General features: G+C 34.8%; 1 long non-coding RNA gene across 1 annotated transcript in view; it reads left to right on the top strand.

Moving 5' to 3' along the window:
* Positions 1-22318, top strand: part of LOC136144435 (uncharacterized) — a 55929-nt gene extending 33611 nt beyond the window's left edge. Inside the window, exons 4-5 of the long non-coding RNA XR_010658544.1 lie at positions 718-927; positions 21934-22318. This is a non-coding gene — a long non-coding RNA (uncharacterized lncRNA). The remainder of the gene's footprint in view (positions 1-717; positions 928-21933) is intronic.
* Positions 22319-23118: the final 800 nt, after the last annotated feature.

Here is a 23118-nt window from a genome sequence, read left to right as displayed (position 1 = left end):
CAAAATGCCTTATTGAAAATGGAAAGTAGCTCACTAAATATTTAATGAACACAATTATAAATTAAATACATATTTAAAGCTATATAGTACTGTTGAAAAAAAAGACTGAAAAATCAAAACAGTGAATGTTTATTTTAGAGACATGTTTACTTATAGAGATTTATACTATTTAAATATGTTTTTGCTTTATACTGTATAAGATTAAGGTTACTTAATTTGATTTCTTTAAAATATTAAAATAGGGTATGTTAGATTTTTCAGTACTTTTGGTATATTTTCATATTGTAAATCACTTTATGAAATTTGGAGATATTCTGTATTTTTATACGAATATTTTGATCATATGGACAATGTGTCTTAATATTTTTTATCATTGACATTGAAGTAACATTGGGGATTTTGGTGGTTGTTTATGTTTTATTGTTGTATGGTGCAATAGTTATTAAATATTTAAATTAGGCCATTAATTGCCAATAGCTGTGGTCATTATGAACAAGGAACTAATATCCTTTCAGAAATTATCCAGAAATGTAGATATGCTATAATTTTTATTTCCAAATATTACAAGTAAAATTCTTTCACTATTTTGTAAAGATCTTTTAGAGGTGGCCATATGACTCAGTAACAGAGTCTCCATAAATAGTTTTAAGATGAATTTGCTTTTTATCAATTTAAATGATAATTAAACTCACACCTAATATATGTTTCTCTGAAAAGTCATTTGCAGGACAGAATCAAAAGCTGAAAGATGTTCTATTTACCTTCATCTGCTTAATTTTACGCTGCAAGAAATGAAGGTCTGTAAATAAAATGGAATGTGTAATTTACAACGCCAAATACAGAGAAGAAGCATTTGTGCCTTTCCTAAATAAATTAGGATGGTTCAAGATGTAAAGAAACATTTTTATATCTCAGGGGGTCCTTAAGGTAAGCATATTTATAATTTACTCTGAGTAGAATTTAAATAAAGGTATTTATACAAATGAAACTTTGAGCTTGGAACTCAACTTGATATGGTGTCACTTAATACTTTGCTTGGTTTTCAATATAGATAATAGTGTTAGTACTCAAAACAACAGCTTAATAATTTTGAGGATCATCAAGTGCTTTGTTTAAGTTGAAGTATATTTTATTTGGACCTTCTCCTTGTAGACCAGTAATTCACCTCTATAAAGCTGACCATAGTTATTTTTCCTGCACAATTTATATTATTTTTCAATACATATCATCTTTCTCTTAATTATTTATGGATTTTTCTTTAAATTTATTACATAATAAAATCAGACTATTTACAGAATAATTACATAGATTGTCTTTAGGTCTTAATATTGTATCAGATTTCTATTTATTCTATTTCTCCCAAAGTCTTCAAAAGAATTTTTTTGTTAATCTATGTTTTTCAGCACAAGGCAATGCTATGTACCAATTTATGTAATGATACATCATTTAATTTCCTTAAGCACTAGTGGAAGAAAAAAGGCTAATTTGAAGCATAGGTCTAAATAAGTAATACCAAAATTATAATTTTTATTTCAAATATGGATTTAGCATTTAAAAAATAATAAATAAAGATCATATTTAAAATAATGGTTTCTTAATTTAATGAAGGAGTAGCTGATTCAAAATCTCAAATATATATTTCCATTACAATATAGGAATTAGCTTTTAAAGGATACCAATAGATCATATTATCAATTAAATGTTAAAACAACTTTCTCTTTTAGAAGTGCATGGAACACTTAGAGAATTAAGCCACAAAAAGCTGGTTTTACATAGACCTTCCTTTTCCAACATATAATTCAGACTGTGTATCCTTGAAAAAATTTTCTTGCCTATGCACATCAGCCTTAGAAATAGATCAAAGAAACTGTGATGAATTCAATTCTTCACATCCTCCAAAATAAAAGTAAATCAATAAAGAGCTAATTTCTTAGTATTATACTCAAACAAAAATGTTAATTCAGGTATCATTAAATATTTACCAATAAACTAAATTTTTATCCTGTGGAGAATTTCAAGATGCTAATTTTGAGCTTTACATTCATCATTCAAATCATGATAAGAAAAATTATTACTAAAGGTTAATACTAACCACATTTTAAGATTTGCAAAAAGGAGACTATAACAGTAAACAGTAGAAGTAACAAATAGATTCAAGGGGTCAGATCTGATAGAGTGCCTGAAGAATTATGAATGGAGGTTCCGAACATTGTACAGGAGGAAGTGATCAAAACCATCTTCAAAAAAAGAAATACAAAAGGGCAAAATGGTTATCTGAGGAGGACTTACAGATAGCTGATAAAAGAGGTGAAGTGAAAGGCAAAGAATAAAAAGAAAGATATACCCATCTGAATGCAGAGTTCCAAAGAATGGCAAGGAGAGATAAGGTAGACTTCCTAAATGATCAAAGAAATAGAGGAAAACAATGGAATGGGAAAGACTAGAGATCTCTACAAGAAAATTAGAGATACCAACGGAACATTTCATGTGAAGATGGACACACAAAAAATGACATAAATGGTATGGACCTAAAAGAAGCACAAGATGCTGTGAAAGTGCTGCACTCAATATGCCAGCAAATTTGGAAAACTCAGCAATGGCCACAGGACTGGAGAAGGTCAGTTTTCATTCCAAAGAAAGGCAATGCCAAAGAATGTTCAAACTACTGCACAATTGCACTCATTTCACCTGCTAGCAAAGTAATGCTCAAAATTCTCCAAGCCAGGCTTCAACAGTACATGAACCGTGAACTTCCAGATATTCAATCTGGATTTAGAAAAGGCAGAGAAACCAGAGATCAAATAGGAAACATCTGCTGGGTCACAGAAAACACAAAAGAATTCCAGAAAATCATCTACCTCTGCTTCATTGACTACACTAACACCTTTGACTGAGTGGATCATAACAAACTGTGGAAAATTCTTCACGAGATAGAAATACCAGACCACTTTACCTGCCTTCAGAGAAACCTGTATGCAGGTCAAGAAGCAACAGTTAGAACTGGACATGGAACAACAGACTGGTTCCAAATAGAAAAAGGAGTACGTCAAGGCTGTATATTGTCACCCTGCTTATTTAACTCACATGCAGAGCACATCATGCAAAATGCCATGCTGGATGAAGCACAAGCTGGAATCAAGATTGCTGGGAGAAATATTAATAACTTCAGATATGCAGATGACACCACCCTTATGGCAGGAAGCGAAGAGGAACTTAAGAGCCTCTTGATGAAAGGGAAAGAGGAGAGTGAAAAAGTTGGCTTAAAATTCAACATTCATGACAAATAGATGGGGAAACAATAGAAACAGTGACAGACTTTATATTTTGTGCTCCAAAATCACTGTAGATGGTGTCTGCGGCCATGAAATTAAAAGACGCTTGTTTCTTGGAAGAAAAGCTATGACCAACCTAGACAACATATTAAAAAGCCAGGGACGTTACTTTGCTGACAAAGGTCTGTATGGTCAAAGCTATAGTATTTCCAGTAGTCATGAATGGATATGAGATTTGGACCATACGTATAGAAAGCTGAATGCCAAAGAATCGATGTTTTTGAACTGTGGTGTTGGAGAAGACTTTTGAGAGTTCCTTGGAATGCAAGGAGATCAAACCAGTCAGCCCTAAATGAAATCAACCCTGAATATTCATTGGAAGGACGGATGCTGAAACTGAACTCCAATACTTTGGCCACCTGATTCAAAGAGCCAACTCATTAGCAAAGACCCTGATGTTGGGAAAGATTGAAGGCAGGAGGAGAAGGGGATGACAGAAGGCAAGATGGTTGGATGGCATCAGCGACTCAATGGACACAAATCTGTGCAAGCTTCCAGAGTTGGTGAAGGACAGAAGCCTGGCATGCTGCAGTCCACTGGTTCGCAAAGAATCAGACACAAATGAGCAACTGAAAAACAGCAAATAGCTAACAAATGGCTCTTAATGTCTATTACTTGAGAATTTATATCTTCCTTTTGTTAGCATTTTAAAATTGAGGTATATTTAATTTACAATGTTGTGTTAGTTTCAACTATACAGCAAAATGATTCAGTTATACATATACATATATTCTTTTTCAAATTCTTTTCCCTTATTACAAAATACTGAGTATCCTTCCCTGTGCTATACAGTAGGTCCTTGTTGGTTATCTATTTTATGTATAGTATGCACTTTACTTTTTTAAGGACACTTATTAAAAGACAGGATGGTAAACTTTCCTTCCCCAATGCATGGTTGAATATTAGATTCTATTATTTATCATCCTGAGAACTTTGTATGACAATTTAGTAAGACTTACTGAGATCTTTGTGTCTAAGTGTATGAGGTAAGAAAAAATCAACTGAGGAAAATATGATTTTGGTTTATTCATTGGTTTATTCATACACTTTAGGGTATACATCTGACCTGACTTAACTGATACATTTATGTATTTATGTTGTGGAGGGATCTCCATGTTTTTGATTTTCCATCAAAATGGCCTATGAATGAACCCACAATGGAGCATACCATTTGACTCATAGCAGATACACCACAAAAATTAATGAACTATGAATCCCTCAGTGTTCCTTTATTAAATTATAAAAGAAGTTCCAAATTCCTCCTGTCTCTAAATTATTATAGTGCTAGAATAAAATTCTTCATTGTTTTAATAGACATTAAGTGTATTAAAAGAGTGAGTCCATGGGAATGGATGAGTTAGTAAGGTATTGTTTTGAAACACATAAAGCAATGATACCCAGAGTTGGTGCTTCACAGAAAAACAGCAATGAATACAACAAAAGTTTGATTATAATCACCCTCCTCATTTTACTTATAGATAATGAAAAAAGATGTTAAAAAAGATGTTATTCACATTAAATAAAAGGTAATTAATGGTAGAATAATTTGCAATCCAGGTAATTCCCATTTGGGAAGTATGTGGTGGGTTTGAATGATATCAATGCCTCACATAAACGATGAAGGGTAACAAACTGGGTACTCAAAAATTTCCTGAGTAGAGAGACCTGGTGCATTTCTTAACCATAGTCAGTGTCTATCTATCATATATCCATTTTGGGTAGATTCACTTTATTCCACCTGTTCTGACACTTGGAAGCATACCCTAGGAGGGACAGCAAAGATGAATCAACTCTAAAAACAGAGGCAGTAAACATCATCTTTGTAATTTTCAATTAAATGTGAAATGACAGAGGACATGTAAATGCAAACATTTTTTCCAAAGGTTGAATATATTGGAAAATACTTGAAAGAGAGATGAGAGTCTAGAGATTAGTTTCATATTATTAATTTTCACATCCCTAATCAGTTCTCATAAATAAAATATCATGTCAGTATTGTGAACTTCAAATACTAACACAAGGACAAGGCAGCCTTGAAAATAATTCACTTGTTTTACTTAAATGTCATTTTCTGACTTTGCAGATCCAGTGTTCACATGGAAAAATAATTTTGAAATTTTTAATTTTAAAAATTCTATATTTACATGTAAGTGTACATTTAAAGCAAACTGTGATGCACTTTATTTTTTTAAATAATTTTTACTGGAATACATTTGTTTTACAATGTTGTATTAGTTTCAGCTATATATGTATATATATCTCCCCTCATTTTTGGATTTCCTTCCCATTTATGTCAGCACAGAGCATTGAGATCCAGTGCTATACAGTAGGTTCTCATTAGCTACCTATTTTATACAGAGTAGTGTATATACATCAATCCCAATCTCCCAATTCCTCCCAACCCCATCTCCTCCCTTGGTGTCCATACATTTTTTTTCTACATTGTGTCTCTTTCTGTTTTGCAAATATGTTTATCTGTACCATTTTTCTAGATTCCACGTCTATGCTTTAATATACAATATTTGTTTCTTTCTGACTCACTTTACTCTGTATGATGTACTTTAAAATTACTACCTGAATAAGTATTTCAAGATTATTTTACTTGGGGAAAATATATTTATTCCATTGAGTATCTTCTGTGGAACCACCTTGGGGAAATACTTGGCTTAGTGAAAAGAACCACTAAGAAGGCTGGCTCCCAGTTCCTGTGGTACTTGTCCTAGGGTGAATGTCTAGAAAGGCACTGAGCATGGGCTTCAGTTTCTTTCTGTCAATTAGGAATAAAGTCACCTGTTTCCTAGTTTCTGTCAATGATTAGATATTCATCTGGTACATATTTGCTCAAGGTCTTAATTTTTATTAGAATAATAAACAGTTTAATGAAAAAATAAAAGAGATATTTAAGTACCTCCTATTTACCAGTATTTTTATTATTTTTTCCAAAAGGATACAGTAAAAAAATTATTTTGCTCTTGCTTAATTTTAATTATGGAAACAGAGTTTGAATTTGTGGGCGATTTGTCCCTAAATTTTCTTCCTTCATTCATTTGTTCAAGACATTTTAATTGATTGCCTCCCATGTGTTTGGCACTATTTATAGCATCTGGTGACAGACGGGTCAACAAGGATAACAATGCTTTAGTTTTCAAGAATCCACTCACCTTCTACTTTTTAAAATTGATACTATTAACAAAAGAATCAGAAAATAATATGAACCAGAAGGTAACAAAAGATAACATATAGAAGCAAAAGGGGGAAAATAAACTATTCTAAAACTTTTTCTTATCTCTTTTATTAATTTCATATAATTAAAATCACCTGCATTTCAAATATGAAGCAATTTATGGATCATTACAAATATTGAACAATCTAATAACAGTTAAATGAATAAAAGTCTATTTGAAAAAAATCATTTGTAACATAATACTGCTAACTAATTTATTTTCTAAAAATAAAACCATTATTTTTAAGATCAGTGGTAGGTATTTTTCAACAGAATAAGCATATTAGCAAGTTGTTTCTTTACAGAAATTACTAGCTCCATGAATGATCTTATCATTTAACAAAAAAATGTAAAAGCAGGAATACTGAGAATGTTTGCAATTTCTCTATTAGCGTCTGAATTATACCCTTGCAGTTCATTGACAAGAATATACATCCTCTTTTCTACTCCTTCATTAGAAAGAATCACATGCCACATAATTACAAAATAGTATCTTAGAATGTTTCAAGATGCTAGTCTGCTTCAAAGTGCTTTGTATATTTAGGAAAACTGTTATCTTTAAACTGCTTTAAGCTAGGCTATTTAGCTATAAAATCCTTAAACCTCAACTATTAACATTTCAGCAGTTAAATAAAATTTTTTAGGCATTTTGCCTTAAACTTTACAGAATGTAACAGAATAGAAATATATTAGACAAAACTGAGTGAGAATATAGTAGCACAGACGTCCTATATTGAAGTAGGAATTTTGAGTTACAGCTACAGTTCTCTATTGATCTGAATATAGGAAACTAAGAGTTGACACAAGGACCATTCTTAGGTAATCATAAGGGAAGTTTGAGAGAAAGGCATGGCTCCACTCTTCTAGAGAAAAACAAACAGAGATATGCTGCTGGACAGTGGAAGTTAGGTAAAAGAGAAGAATAAAAAGATGAGGAGAGTCATTGTACACCCTAAGACTCTTCTGCGACATGAGTAAAACACTTCAAATGAGCAGCATTAACCCAAGGGTGAAGGGGCTTTTAATTGACTTTGAATTCCTTAGATATTCGTCAAGAGCTTCCAACAGACTTTCAGTAAGAGATTTTTGGCTTCCATTTTGATTTAGTTCACTTAAGGACAACAACAAGAAAACAAAATTTAAGTTTAACCAAATTAAAATACAAAAGTAAACACAGACAGCAACATTGTGCTTTAATTTCCTTGGAAATGATACTGTCGATTTCAAAGTGCAAAGAAGAAGATCAAGATTATAAAGGAAAGAAGAAATACTACTATTATGATGTAAAGTTTAATATGGTTCCAAACATCACAGGAACTCAAACTCTGAACCTGAAGAATGCTTAGACTCATATCTTGATTGTCATGAGGAAAAGAACGTTTTATGAAACTGCCTATGTTCAGTGTTGTCATTGTCATTACTAAGCCACCAAAATAAAATCTACACATGATTTTTACCATATTTGTTTTATTTGTTTCAGCTCTTTGCTGTTTATAAAGTGTGGCTGATCTTAATATTGAAGAGATTGAATACAAAAGGAGACAGTATTATCTCAACCAGGTTAATTCAAATTCTAGTCTGAGTCCTACCTAGTTGAATAATTAAACTCGCTCACTTTCTTCCCACTGAACATTTCACCCAGGGGAATACAGACTTTTTAGGAAAAATAGATCAACTATTTCAATTGATTTCAAAAGGGAGCCTTCTGATGGCCTGGTGAAAGCAGTTTCACGTGGTTAAGAACTCCTCTTTTTAACGAGAGCGTTCAGACAATTCTTCCTGCCAACCTAGGTAGCCTGCCATAGGAAACTGAACAAGATGCTATCTTAAAGCCATTTACTTCATGACAAATGAGGAAAGCATACAACGAAAACCCTAGAGCAAGGACTCTGTGCTCTTTGTCCAGAGAGATGTAATGGCTTCTTAATTTACATGTTCTCTTTCTCCACTTATGTTCAGGTAATTAAAGCCAAAATGTTGATTATCTTAAGTAAAATTCACCATAATGATTTTTACTGTTAAGCCTTTTTGACTTCTGTAAGAATATTATAATAAAATGACTTTTAGAAATCTTGCAAATATAAGATGGATTAAGTATAATATTTTCTTGGGCATTCTCATAGTCTTTCATTTTAGAATTTTACTGCTTAGTTAATAATTGAGTAAAATATTTGGAAGACACCAGAATAATTTTCTGTATAATGAATTAATGGTTTTAATTTTTCTATTTTTGTGAATTTCATACAAATTTATGTGATTAGGTAATTTAAAAGTAAAATTTGATGTCATTTTTTATATTCATGGATAAAAGTCCATATTTGTTGAACTGAAGTAAGTTAGTGAAAGGAAGTCCAAATACAATATGGTGTGCTTTTCTCTCTAACAATGTGTAGTCATTTTTATTAACACTTTATAATTTATTTAATGTATATCTACACAGGACATGCCATAATGCTATGTATCTCGAGGATATAGACTTTCATCATATCCTCAAAGAGTTTACAATATTGTAGAAAAGACCAAGTTACGTGATTTTTCTTCGCTTCAATGTTCTCAAAGGTAGTACTTCAGAAGGCTAAGCAAAAATATTTAGAAAACAAAACAAATTTTATTAAGTATGTAAATTATTGACCAAATGAAAGTTCCATGTTGGGAACAGAAATATTTTGACTTTACATTATTTTAATCCACAAATCATTATTATGAGGGTATTTTGAAATTTCAGTCAAGAATCTCTCTGCCCCTGAAAGAGTTAAATATTTCTCCATGTGCTAGAGAAAAGAAGCCAGCAACCTTGTGTCACATTCCAAGAGTAAAAAGCCTCATTAAAATATATATACATAAATATAAGAAAGTTCACAGATATTTCATTTGTTAAGCATTTATAGGCCTGAAATGGAGACAGGAAACATGATTCAGGTACAATCTCTTTATTTTGAAAATTGCTTAATTAACTTAATTATGTAAAAGACATTCTTGAACTCTTACTAGCTGAATAAAAAAATAACCAACAGAAAACAAAATGAAAACTGCCGTAGGAAATAAATAATTGAGTACTTTGTAAAGTTCAAGAGGTAAGACAGAGAACTTCTCATAGCAGCGAACAGCAAAGTTTCATAGCATTTGTTAGATCTTTAAATACCCTAAAATTTGGGCATATGTAAATGAAGAATTTATGATTTTGACTGTGGTGTTGGAGAAGACTCTTGAGATTCCCTTGGACTTCAAGGAGAACCAATCAGTCCATCTTAAACGAAGTCAGTTCTGAATATTCATTGGAAGGACTGATGGCTGAAGCTGAAACTCCAATACTTTGGCCACCTGATGCAAAGAACTGACTCATTTGAAAAGACTCTGATGCTGGAAAAGATTGAAGGCAGGAGGAGAAGGGGATGACAGAGGACAAGGTGGTTGGATTGCGTTACAGACTCAATGGACAGTCCATTGCAGTTCATGGGGTCACAAAGAGTCAGATACAACTGAGCAACTGAAATGAACTGAACTGAAACAAGAGGGAGAAGTTCCAGGACAATGAAAGAGCAAAAGAATAAAGTTCAGAAGGAAAATAGATTTTTGCAGTATGTCATGATTAGTGTTAGATGGTTTGAATTTGTAGAAATAATGGGATATAAGGTTGTTGGGTTAGAAGCTAAATCATTAATGCTATATATTTTTACTGAGAAGATTATTCCTTTTATTGTTATTCTTTTTGTTCTCTGTTCTCTTTTTCTTTTAATACTCCTAAATGGAAGGAGAAGGCTTTTAAGGCCACAGGTATCTCTAGACACATTGGAACTTAATGTGTTTTTTTTTTTTAAATCAAATCTGTCTTGAGCATATTGACATTCATGCTGTTTTACACTGCAGGTTCAGAATCTCATCTATAATGCTAAAATACTTGTATCACCTAGTCTCCCACTCTGTTCCTTTTAAAAATGGACTTTACAGTATGAGGCAATTCATGAAGAAAGAGTAGCAAGTACAGTGTATCCCACAGGACAGGACCTACTGCAAATTTGATTTTTCATTTCTAAACTCGACCAGTACCTGACCACAAACTGAATTACAAAAGCTTAGAGTCAGTCAGCCACAAATAATTCTGCACTGTCTCCCAGGACTGAGTTGCTGTATTAGGTGCCCTTGGGGGAAAGCACGCAAAGTTACTACTGCACTGATAGAATTTCCTACTGAAGAGATGAGACAGAGATCCAGCAAGCCAAATAATAATGAAAGACAATGCATATTTAGGCAAATCCATGGTAGATATGGAAGACATATGTATCTGAAGGGGTCATGCTTTCTATTCTGGGGCACCCACATACCCTAGACCCCTGCTTGTGATGAAATCATGGTCAATTTTGCAAAATGCCTAACAGAAGATGCTTATGCTTTCTTCCTTTTGCCTAGAATCACATAAACTCAAAGTGATGATGTTCTTTTAAAAAATAAGCTACCACTGCTGGGTTCCAATTTGTATGTGTGTGTTGGAGGGTGGAGTGGCTGGGGGTGTTTAAGTGTAGAAGCAGCAGCAGCAATTGAGATTCAACTAGAGGAATGACCTGGAGAGAGTATGACACCCAAGGTCTCTTCCAGATTTGATTTCTATGATAGAACTAACAGAGGATAACCCATATATTATAGAGTCATAACACTTACTGCCCTCCAACTGAACCTAACAAAGATTTCTACTAATACATTCATCATAATTTTATTTTTAATTATTTTAAGGGTCTATTTTATCTTTCTAGACTGATTTTTGGAAGTAATTTCTCTAATTTATTTGTTTCTATAACCCAGCCTCCAGCACAACACTTGATACACATTATGTATATGCATTATATATGCATATATAAACAATTCATAGTGAAAGTCGCTAAGTCATATCTGACTCTCTGCGACCCCAGGGACTGTAGCGTGCCAGGCTCCTCTGTCCATGGGATTCTTCAGGCAAGATTACTGGAGTGGGCAGCCTATCCCTTCTCTAGGGGATTCCTGTCCCAGGGATCAAACCGGGGTCTCCTGCATTACAGGCAGATTCAAACACATGCGCGCACGCGCGCACACACACACACACACACACACACACACACACACACACAAACAATCAATAGAGGTCTGGAACCAAATCATGGAGAACACTGAATGTGAAATGGCAGGATCTAAGCTGTAGAGAGGTTTCCAAGTAGAGGTTTGGCCTGACCAGAACTTCAGTGTGGGAAGACAAATCTCATAGTATGAAACACAGATGGGAGAAGGGCATCAAGAAAGAGAGAAGGAAGTTAGGGTTTGCTGAAAGAGTGCAGGAGGAGTGTGAGGAGGATCTGGGTTAGGATAAAGACATGGCAGAGGGAAAGAGAAAGATTTTAGCAGCAGAATCAGCTGGATTTAGTAACTTTGTGGCTATGGGGACAAGAAGCAAAAGATCTCAAGCTTTTGCATTTGTGGTTTTACAACTGTGATAGACCACCAACACACAGGAAGAATTTTCATCAGATAAATGGATAATTTTAGTTTCGGACATAGGGAGATTAAGGAACACTTCATTTATTTAGGTGGGAATATATAGTATGTAGTTGACCATTCCAGAGAAATGCTGCTGCAGTAAAAATTATAATATATATATATTATATTTTTATATTATTATATTTTATTCTAAATATCTGGGGGAAAGGAGAAAGTTTGGAAGAAAAATAATGAACAAATATTCAAAATGTCATTACTATTTTTATTTAACGTAAGTTCAGTGGAAATATAGAATAAATCATTGCAACTTGCTATAATTTGTGCACAGGTCACCTCTGAAGGAAAGCTTAGCAAACATGGTGGTAATCTAAAACTCACTATCAGGACACAGTTTACATTTTGGGGTCTCCCACTCTTCTGCCCCCAGCTTTCTGCTGCATTCTGAACAGCTAGGGTAGATGGTAACTGAACAAACATAAAATATGTCAATTTTTTAAAAAGTACACCATAGTTTTATCCTCTATCAGTAGCAGCAGCATGGTGCCTTATATATACTGCAGAATAATAGGATAACTTTGATATATCTGTAAGTTGGCTTTGTAAATAAGTTCATTTGTATCACATTTTTAGATACCACATATAAATGATACTACTATATTGGGTTGGCCAAAAAATTCATTTGGGTTTTTCTGTAAGATGTTATGCAAAAACCCAGATGAACTTTTTGGCCAACCTAATAAGATATTCCAAAAGCAGACTTACAGAGTTTGAAAACAATCTTATGGCTACCAAAGGGGAAAGGTAGAAGGGGAAGGGATAAATAACAAATTTGAAATTAACACTCTACTATATATTAAATAATCAATGAGGACACACTGTATAGCACAGGGAACTCAATATTCTATAATAACCTATATGATAAAATTATCTGAGATGAATGGATGAATGTATCTGTATTGAATATAACTGAATCACTCTGCTATATACCTTAAATATTGTAAATCAACTATATTTCAATATAAAAATTAAGCTTTTGAAAATAAAAATATGTGCATACATCTTTAATGTTTTTTAATTTATTCTTAATCAGAAGATGATTGCTTTACAATGTTATGTTGGCTTCTGGCATATAACAACATGAATCAGCCACAGTATACATATATTCCCCTCCTCTTAAGCCTCCCTTCTATCCCTCTAGGTCATCACAGAGCACCGAGATGAGTTTCCTGTGTTACAGTTGCTTTGCACTACCTATTTTGCACATGGTAGTGTATATATGTCATGTGCTACTCTCAATTCATCCTACTTCAGTTCAGTTCAGTTGCTCAGTCATGTCTCGCTCTTTGCGACCCCATGGACTGCAGCATGCCAGGCCTTCCTGTCCATCACCAACTCCCAGAGTTTACCCAAACTCATGTCCACTGAGTCAGTGATACAATTCAAGCATCTCATCCTCTGTCTTCGCCTTTTCCTCCTACCCTCAATCTTTCCCAGCATCAGCATCTTTTCAAATGAGTCAGCTCTTCGCATCAGGTAGCCAAAGTATTGGAATTTCAACTTCAACATCAGTCCTTCCAATGAACACCCAGGACTGATCTCCTTTAGGATGGACTGGTTGGATCTCCTTGCAGTCCAAGGGACTCTCAAGAGTCTTCTCCAACACCACAGTTCAAAAGCATCAATTCTTCAGTGCTCAGCCTTCTTTATAGTACAGCTCTAACATCCATACATGACCACTGGAAAAAGCATAGCCTTGACTAGATGGACCTTTGTTGACAAATTAATGTCTCTGTTTTTTAATATGCTGTCTAGGTTGGTCATAACTCTCCTTCCAAGGAGTAAGTGTTTTTTAATTCCATGGCTGCAGTCACCATCCACAGTGATTTTTAATGTGATTCTTCATGAATCACATGAAGATCACAGTTCAGAGACAAAAATAAAATCAGCCATTGTTTCCCCATCTATTTGCCATGAAGTGATAGGGCCAGATGCCATGATCTTCCTACCTTCTTCCTCCCCTAATGTGTCTACAAGTCAATGAGAGAAATCTTATGAGGTCTCAATATTAACAACATAGAGTAACAACTTCCAGTTTCAGTCTCAGTATGTAAAACTAATAGGCCATCACTCCTGTCTTTATAAAGAAAAAAGAAATCTGAATAAACAGAAAATCAGGGACTTGACTTAGTTCTATCAGTAAACTGAGTTTGCAAGGAAACCCCTCCCCTCTCTGATTGAAACTGGGAGAGAGAAGCAAGCCCACAGAGTTATAACTGAGATCTTCATCTAAGGCAAAAGCTGCTGGAACCAGACAATTATAGAAACACTTATAAAGTAATTTTGACAAATTGCCAAAGCTGACTATAGGATAGCATGGGAGAAACTCCTGGGGATCAAATCTTAGGTGGAACTCCCTCTTTTTCACTGCTAGGAAGACCACCAATTCTCAAATAAACATCTTAATAAATATCCCCTTTCTGCAATAGCAGAAGGAGGGTAAGAATAATCGTTATGAAATATACCCAGAGCAATATCCATCAAAGGGGCCTACTCTCCAGGGGAAAAGACTTGACGTCGAGTCTCCGCTCAAGGCAGAGAAAGTCATCGCTCCCACCAGACCATCTCACCTTCCTGTTTCACCGAAGGAAAGAGGAGCTATGTCAAGGACACATGAAGATCACAGTTCAGAGACAGACTTACTTACAGACTAAGATCCGGCTATACAATCATAGAACGCTTATCCTCCCTCAAACCTTGCTTCCACAAGAGGATTTCAGCATTGACAGTGAATTACACAGCTGAAAGGGCTGCAAGGCACAGGTTCTCCAACAAAAGGCCAAAATTGAGAAGGGAGACAAAACAATAACCCTAGAGCAACTTCTCCAGCCTGCCATCCTGCCCTACAGATTTTGGAATTGTCAGACCCCACAATTGAATGAGACTTCCTTAAAACCAAGAAATCACTCTCTCTCTCTCTCATCTGTGTATATACACACACGTATTGATAAATACAAACACACATATGTATATATATAGCCAACTGTGCAACATTTTGTGTGTGTGTGTGTGGAGAAGCTTGACGAATACACTAGGGACAGAGTATGAATGAGTCTCTTTAATCTATTACAGTAACTCTTCTGGGTTTTGTTTTAGCATCTAACATCAGTTTTCTATAATTGCATACATCTTTAAGTAGATAACACATAATTCTTTCCTTTTATGAAATCACTATGATATGTGAGGGACAATTATTTACAGCCTTCTTGCCTCCAAAATCCTCTCCTACCGTCATCATGCAGCTTAGCTTGAGGAATAGGACCTACATCTTGTTAGACATGACCTTCCAGAAAGTCACAGTCCATATGCCTTGAATTGTAGATCATGACTGCCTAAAGGATTTGGTCTCTTAAATAAGGTAGCCTGAAGAAAACTGGCCAGTATTCGCAGTGAAAGTCTTTACAAAAATCATGATAAATACAGTATCAGGTATTAAGGTAAAAATTAGAATATGTATTACTCATGAAAAGAGTAGTAACACAGAAGATGGATATTATCATTCCAGTAGCAAGTGAATGGATCTATATTGTAACACTTCAACAATAAAATAGAGCCTTTGGAGTATTCTGTTATACTTGAAGATCATAACAAAGTATGTAAGTCCTCAATAAGTGTATAAAGCATTCAGTAATATAAACACAACTTTATTCTGCATCTAAGATTCCAAGCAAATGAAATATAGAAAGCTGTGTTTCCTTCAAATGAAATTTTTAAAATTATCTGGCATTTTAAACAAATAACAAATTACTGTGAAAAATTCATCATGGTAGTTTATTAAACACAATAGAATAATTTGTGTTCACAGTTGGACTGTATCTTAATGGACAATCGTATCTCATTTCTGATAAAAATCCAAAACTAATAGAATGGTGATGTAGCTCTTGTACCTGCAAATTAGTGTTTACAGTTGCAAAAACAATAACTAAAAATATGGATTGGAGAATTAATGACATTAATATAAAGCATGATTTGTTCCCTGTGTTTAATAAATACATCAAGAATTCTATTAATGAGTAGATCTTTCTAAATGAAATTTGTGATGCCTCTCAAGCAATACAAGCAGGTCACTAATCTTGCTTATAGAGAGGAAATAAAAAAGCCAGAAAAGTACACCAGAGAAAGTTAAGCAGACATTAATTTCCTACATGATTTTAAAGTTATGTCTCTATATTTTGAAGCAAAATTACCACAACCTAAATTCAATTCTAATTCTGACTTATAAATAAAATTAACCTATACATTGATAATATGCCTAGTTGAACCAAAGCCCTGCAGATTTGCCAGGATTTTGCTAAAAATCAGTATCACTAATATGTTAAATTTAAAATGAAAATGTCCTTGGTGAATATATGTAAGATACAATATATTTAGCTTCTGAAAAAAAAATTGCCTCTCTCTCCTTCTTGGCCATACACACACATAAAAAATAAAGGTGTGCATAAAGAGAAAGTGAGGATCAGAGAAACATACTGATGAATACAAAGAATCACCGAGCTAGGAGGAAAAATCTAAGTAAACATCCTGAGTAGGATCATGAATACAAACGTCTGCAGGGACCCAAAGTCGACAGGTAAAGCACTCCAGGTGTGCTACTCTCTTGACCACAAGCTCATAAAAGTCAGCTGCTTCCTCTTCACTGCAGCTGATCACATCAGGTAGGAAATATGGGACACAGACATTTCCATCATCCTCATATTGCCTCATTGTTTATCTTTGTAGAGATCAGTTTATGTTTTTTTTTTTCACAAAAATCCCCAAGTGGATCAATATTCTGCAGACTAAACAAGTCTGCAGACTCCATTTATTCATAGGCTGATGGTTCACCACATCTAAAGCAGGTCACTCAGTAGCTCATACAACTTTCTTTCCTAATACAAATCTCTTGGGACTTACATATAAGATCTTCATTATATATTTTAAGGGCTAACATAAAATAATATTTCTTCAGGTTATACCAATTTCATCTTGCCTTCAGAAAAAAACTGTTATAGGTAACTTTTTTTTGACATTGGATTCACACTGTAGATTATTATTTTTAACTCTTTCATGATCACATGTATCATTTAAGCAAATCCCTCAAATACAATATTCAAATCAAGTCATAAAATGGTGATAAGACTATTACTTGGTTCCTATCATTAATAAAATTATCATAATGCCTGTTTTGCTTGACAAAGTAGTAAGAATCATAAGCAGCAAATTTTCTAGGTCCGGGCATTTTACCCAATTAGCAACCAACTTGTCAGATTTCATACTTTCAATATACTTTCTTAAATGCACTGCCTCCATAAACAGTTCAATCATTATTTCACTTTTATTAGAAAACTTGGAATCATAGCTATAATCATATCAATGTTTTATTATGTTCATACACTAATAGTCTCAGAGATAGATTATGCTATTCTTTAATATATTCAAAGGACGCAAACTGATCTGTTCTTTGAGATTATGTGTAGGTTAATTAGAGTTTTCTTTCCTCAACTAGTAGTGAGCAATGTGGTTAAAATACAGAACCCCCCTCCACAGCCCCACTCTCATTTTCTTTTGTGTTATGTATTTTCTATGATTTGGGACTATGAGCGGTAAGCCTATTAGAAAAACACATGAATCAGAGTGAGTAGATTTTAGAAGAGAGTTCAAATGAGTCTAATGGGAGCCCTTGTCTTCAGAATACACGGTGCAGCTTGAAGGAAACCACCCAGGTTGTTTTGTTTGAGTTGGTGCCCTGCTCCCTTTCTTAAGCAGGCATACTGCAGACACATGGAAGAAACATGCCCTGGTGCAAAGAATCTGTGTTTTGGAGACAGACGGCTTGTGATTCAACCTTGAGTACATACCTGACCTTAGTAAATTATGTCATCTGAGTCTCTGTTGCGTTGGCTGCAAAGAAAGCTAACGTTCTTCCTTTACAAAACTAGGACTCTTGTGCAGGGTAAGCACGGCTGTGTATCTGAAGCAACCGGCACAGTCCTGGCACTTAGCTGCCCTAAAGTAAATACTGGTTCTATTTGCCAGTATTTACTAACCTTGAGTATTATAAACACTGTGAAAAGCAAAAAGCAGTGTCTGATTGCTTTCTGCTGCTCACAGGTAGACTGTGGCATCTTCTGGTTGAAATAAAGAACTTCACAGAACTTTAACATCAAACAGGGTCACTCTGTGACAGCAATGGATTAAAAAAAAAAAAAAAAAAAGCAAGGTTCCTCCATAACCATTTCAGAACACAGAGAATAATCTTCAAAATCAAGAACATTGACAGGACTCTCCTAATCCTGGTCAATATGATGAACCACTACTTCTTTACCAATTTTAGTTGAGCCTCACTCTAGTCCTCCTCTCTTCTAGATAAGGCTTCCTGAAATACCCGTCATAAATTGACTTCCACTTCCTGACAGCACCCAATTCAGAACAAAGAGCTCTGAACATTTGCTCCAGTAGTCTAACATGAGCCCTGGTCTTCAACATCCTTTACCAAGATGGCTCATGGTTCCTCACGTGTGTTTTCTTTTTCATAGCTATGCACAATACATCCAACTTGCTCAATCACAGGTGTATTCCTGATAGTCTTTGGCTGGAGAGCACTCTCCAAGGACAAGGATCATCAGGAAGGTTCAAAAGAGACAGTCAATTGTCAGAGAAGACGTTTATAGCCATGCTGTGCTAGTGGACATAAGGGGCAAAATTCCTTCTGTGTGTGCGCTCTCAACAAATCGTGTCCAACTTGTTGCGACCCCATGGACTGTAGCCCTCCAGGCTCCTCTGTCCATGCGATTCTCCAGGCAAGAATACTAGAGTGGGTTGCCATTTCCTCCTCCAGGGGTTCTTCCTGACCCAGGGATCAAACCCACATCTCCTGAGTCTCCTGAATTGCAGGCAGATTCTTTACCACTGAGCCACCACGGAAGCCCAAAATTCCTTCAGAGATGGTGTATTATTCAAGTTAAATATCAAACTGACTTAACAGAGTCTATACCAGTTACTAGCAAGATTATTTTTCTTCAGTCATAATACTGAAAGTAGGAAATTCATCTCTAGTCTCTTACATACATAAATGTATTAAAAATCAAAACAGTTGACTTCCCTATTTTTCACTAATTCAAGAAAAATATTAATACAATGGAAAGAAGTTACTTTAAACTTCTAAAATGGGAAATTTACTATAAAAACTAAAGTTCAGAATGAGTTAAAAATTCATACTACAGCTATATTTTAACTTAGGAAAGAAAACTAAGAGGGGAAGGGTATATAATGTTAATTTTGATTTCAGTAATATTTGAAGAACTAAAATATTCAATAGCTCTAGAGCAGCAGCACAACTCATATTAGGATATAGGGCTATACTGGCCAAACAATTTATTCTGATCAGTGAAACAGTAATAACACCTAGCATCAATTGCATACGGATCATCTGCTAAGTACTATTCTACATGTCTTACATTTGTTATATGAATTAGTCTTCAAAATCACCATTTGAATTAGAAGTTAAAATTATCTCCACCTCACTGGTTCGGATACCAGGGATACAGTAGGGTAAGAAACTGGTTGGAAATTGCAAGGTTTGATGACACAGTTGAAATTCAAATCCATAAAATCCAGTCCCAAAAGTCACACACTAAACCTTTAAGAATCACTTCCCAACTGTCCAAGGGTTCTGATTTCTCTTAGGAGCCATCACGCATCTCCACACATAATGAACCCTGTATATAGTAACAGGGGGTTTAAAAGTTTAGTAAAACAACCATGTTGAAGCAACTCTAAAATAATTCTAGAAGTTAAGAAGTTAACTGCTGTGAAGTTTGAGGACTCAAAGGCTGCTGTCCTCACTTCTGCACCACTGACTACAATCTCATTAGAGATATTTGCAATCAATATAGTTTTAGGTGATGCAGCTTATTGTCAATAAAAGACCATTGGAAGGAGACATCAGGACATACAAGTTCTTGTCCTCACTTCATTAAAGACCTGGGTCAAATTTTCAGAGGTGGGACTTCTCCCTGGGTGGTTCCAGTGGCTAAGAGTCCAGATTCCCAATGCAGGGGTCCTGGGTTCAATTCCTGGTCAAGGAATTTGATCCTACATGCCACACTAAAAGATCCTGTGTGCTGCAACTAATTCTGGCACACCCAAATAAATAAAAAATGAAAAAGCAATTCAAAAAAATTTTTACAAGTGAACAAACTGGAGGTTAAATCTAAACTAGTTAGCAAAACATTTCAGATCATATTTGAAGCTAGGAATCAATGTAATGCCCAACTCTGAAACTTTATGTTCTATGATTATGTCAATATCATAGATAGCGCTTACACTAAGTTCTGGGCCAGGATAACGAATTAAAAGCTAAAAAGGCAAATTCACTAAAGAATAATACCTATTTTAAACACACAAAACTGATGTCTTTTAAACAGTAGGTTGTGTTTGTATTCAGTAGTGGCCATTGATTCCTTCAGTATGCAGGAGATGTGATTTCACAAATATATCCTTCAAAAGCAGATAGAAATTTACATTCTCAGTTAGTGGTTAAAACACATGTATTAAAGCCTTCTAAGAACTGAACACTGTACCAGACACAAGTGGTATATTAAAAACTCAGCTGGAAAATAGTTTAATGTTTATGGGTGAAGATTTACAGAAACTAAGAGAGAATCATGTGTAACTTGCAGAATCTACTTTTTAATATATAGTTATACTCATGGTTTGATCAAATCCAGGAGTCATCCAAAGCACACTGATCATGTCCAAGTATCAATATTATCATCTCTGACCTTCCAGAACCAGTAAAAAGGATATTGTTACCTTCCCTTTGGCTGTCTACACATAGCTAATAAGTTTAGTTTTGCAGAAGATTTAAGCCAAAATGGCAGAAAATAATTCTGTACTTAAGAAAAGCAAATTGCCTGGAGTTCACATTAGCAAATTCTTCATCATGAGTTTAAAAACGATTCTAAAATTCTACACCTTTTCAGCTTTCCTAGATTTTTCACAGACCATGGCTTTTCTCATAAGTTGAGCTAAGAATTTAAAAGAAACTATGTCTCACTCGGCTTGTAAAGCTTTAAATAGGCTCAGTTTAATTTGATGAAGTAGGCAAAGGTAGTTACATTGACAGATACTCTATGGTTCGTTACATTACTCTAGGTGGAAATAGGCTGATTTTATGGGGTAGAGCATTTCCATTGGAAGGACATGGACTATTCTACCTTCTTAAACTTAAGTGAGTAACTGGGGTATGATTTGAGGTGCTTAAATGAAGTAGTTTGGTTTATTTCTTTTCATCTGAAATTTATATACATATATATATATATATATATATATATATCTGCAAATAGCATGATAGTATAATATCAACAGTCCACTTGGGTACATGGCAAACAAATTTTAAACTTATTACTTTTGCTATGATATTGAAATACAAGAAAATACATATTTATATAGCAGTTTTATTCAGAATTATTTGGCCAGGAGTAGGCTATCAGCGAGATGTTTTAGCACCCTTAAATGAAAGACAAATGCTTCACTCCCATAATGATAATTGGAAAGTGAAAGGTCATATATGGAGAGAGTTTTCCTTTTTGCTCTACAGATAAAATGTTTTCTCTCAACAACCTGTAACACAAGCAGTTATAGCAACCTGGGATCACCAAGTTATCAACGACACCTTCACAGAGCAGTCAAGGTCATTTGAGCAGACCAGACCTCATATGAAGTTTGGCTTGGGTGCGTTTTCAAAGTGAGAGGAGGCGATGGGTAAGGGCATTCTGGCAGCACTGACATCTATCTAGTCCGTCAGTGCATATGTGTTATGACCACCACCCAATCGTAAGCATCATTAATCCACAATTCTGCCTGGATCTCTGACAGCATAGACTATTGCTCATGGTGAAGAGAGAGAGCCATTTGAAGTGAATTTGCTGTTCCCCCTCCGAACCCCTCACACGTCCATGCTTTCATTTGGGACCAATTCTTCATGGATGCTCTGCCAGATGAGAATAGGGCTATTTGTGAAGCCACCTTCTCCTCCAGCCTCAAGCTTCACATTCTGGAACTGTCTGCTTTCAAGATCACTCTGTGGGGTTTACTAAGGAAGGAAATGACACACCGCCTTGGTACTGCTGGGACATTTCCACAGAAATGTATCTGTTTGAGAAAAATACTATCAGAGAGAACTGTAAGTTGATCACATAAGTGATGGGATTGCAATTACATTTCCCTAAGTCATGCTACGTTGAAATAGAACTGACAATAATTTTTTAAAAGCAAGTTATTGTTCAACTTAGCAGGAAAAAAAAAAAACATTACAAGACCAAACGATTTCTGGGGTTGTGACAGCCCATCCTAGGTCTCCAAGTGAAATTCAGAGTCCTGTGGCAGAAAGATGGGATGGACCAAAATCTGAGCACAAATGCCATATTTGCATAGATGTTCATATCTAGATCAATCTCTGCTCCATTTCCTAGGAGGCCTGGACGAGCTAACAATTAGTTCTAGTCACTTACCAATCAGATAGCAACTAAAAGAAACTGGAGTGAAAGAATAAGCTGTAAAAAAGACACAGTGTGTCTGTGTGTATGCATACATATATATCTGCCTTAGTATGGCATTTTGTGAACATATTTAATTGAAAACACTTCTCTAAGCACCATACCAAATTTCTAATTTTTCCACTTCTAAATTTCAGAAAAACTGCTGAAAAAATGGCATTAATGAACTAATTGCTCTGTAGTGGAGTGAATGACTACTTAATACTTTTAAACTTCAAATGCTAAGTATCTAGTTTTGTTCTCTGGGAACATAAAACAACATAACAGTTGTATTCTTAGAGCTACTACTGATTTTCTGCAAAGTATCCTCATGATATAAAATTTTCTTGATAACTTTTTTTTAATGGAAGGAAGTCTTCTAAGTTAGGATTTATCACCAGGCCTTGGGTGGTTAATTAATATCTTTTAATATGCTTAAAGGACAGGCTTACTAAAGTGATTAAATAAAGGGAAATATGATGACTGGTAGAATGTGACCTGAAATACTTTATTGACTATCAAATTG

The sequence above is a fragment of the Muntiacus reevesi genome, chromosome 11 (assembly GCF_963930625.1).
Source record: "Muntiacus reevesi chromosome 11, mMunRee1.1, whole genome shotgun sequence".
Lineage (NCBI taxonomy): Eukaryota > Metazoa > Chordata > Mammalia > Artiodactyla > Cervidae > Muntiacus > Muntiacus reevesi.
Note: the sequence above shows the minus strand (reverse complement) of the source record. Positions and strands in the feature narration are given on the sequence as shown.